Source organism: Pinus tabuliformis, chromosome 6, assembly GCF_031772625.1.
Source record: "Pinus tabuliformis cultivar Carrire ecotype Pingquan chromosome 6, CPIR1, whole genome shotgun sequence".
Classification (NCBI taxonomy): Eukaryota; Viridiplantae; Streptophyta; class Pinopsida; order Pinales; family Pinaceae; genus Pinus; species Pinus tabuliformis.
This window is the reverse complement of record NC_142292.1, coordinates 295,529,071-295,530,492: the sequence shown is the minus strand read 5'-3', so window position 1 is coordinate 295,530,492 and position 1,422 is coordinate 295,529,071. Positions and strand designations below refer to the sequence as shown.

The 1,422-nt window shown below is 38.2% G+C and overlaps 1 pseudogene; it reads left to right on the top strand.

The window, feature by feature from the left end:
- Positions 1–358: 358 nt before the first annotated feature.
- On the top strand, positions 359–1,091 carry LOC149258494 (uncharacterized; annotated as a pseudogene).
- Positions 1,092–1,422: the final 331 nt, after the last annotated feature.

Here is a 1,422-nt window from a genome sequence, read left to right as displayed (position 1 = left end):
CCAAAGTGAAAATCAATACCTTTGATCTCTTTAAACTAAAACTGAGCTTGGTAAAATATGAAGAAACTTATGTTGAAAATGATCAAAGCTTTATACATTTAAAAAAAATCAATGTTGATGATTTTTAAACGAAGCCCTTTTAAATTTGGCTACACTTTGATTCTAAAATACAATGACAGAGGTAAGGAGAGTTGCCGTGATTTTATTTATTTTTTAATCAAAATGGTTGGACATTATTTCAGTTTTGTTTTTATCATGCCATCATGCTAGCGGAAAATACACCCTCTTGCAAACCTTGTGTTTTAATTTTTGTAAATAATTAATGAAAAGGATATTACATTTCTGTCCATTGGTGAAAAGGGTGGCTACGTAGCAAGTGTTGGAAATCTCACACAGCGAAACGAGCTGGATGAGATGCAGACTCCACCTTTATCAGAGGGAAACATAAAATGGTCCAATGATTTACAGTGGCAGGCTTGCCTTATTTTAAATGGCATATGTATGTACGCTCCCCCTCTCACCTATTCATGTGTCTTTCAGCGCTTGCTCATCACCAGCCAAGAGGGTGACTCCTTACCCCAATCCTTGCTCTGCAATCGGCCGGCCATTATATACAGTAGCCAACGCCCAAATTTTTCTGGCTGTTCCGATGGTGAAGCTCTGAACTTGCCGAGGAGAGGCTTGCTGAAGGGAATTGGAACAACTGGGATTTCAATGTGTGCATCAGTGATAAGTGAGCCCTCTGTTCAAGGTACAACATCCCAAAGTTGGCAAAAACTTTCAAGGTTTATGCAATAGACTTGTTGGGTTTTGGATGGAGCGAGAAAGCAATTATTGACTACAATGCTTCTATATGGAGGGATCAGGTGGCTGACTTCTTAAATGAAATAGTCAAAGATCAAGCAATATTAGTAGGAAATAGCCTAGGAGGACTCACAACATTGATAACGACAACCGACTGTCCAAAATTTGTTTCAGGAGTCGCAATCTTAAATAGTGCGGGACAGTTTCGCAATCCTGAAGAACAATCGAAAAATGTCGTGGAAGAGACGACCATACAAAGGATTATAATAAACCCATTGAAGGATTAAGGCCAATATTTATTGAAATATGTCAAATCTTGCAAGCTATTGAAATTTTATTCTATTTAATGGCTTAGAACTGTGCAGAGTCCTCGAAGAATTTGAATTCGAAGTCGTTCCAAGAAAATCGAATCTGGGCACTGTTTCTTATTTAAAGAACAAATAGAAATATGGCGCAAAATGGCTATACGTGTCAATTCGACGTGGGTTATACTAGAGGAAACCTGGATCCACACGCTGTAAAGTTGGCTAAAGGAGCGTGGTGCTAAGAGGAGATATTTGAAATAAATCTGCATAGCGAGAAAGATATTCGAAATTAAATATGCATAGAGAACACCCA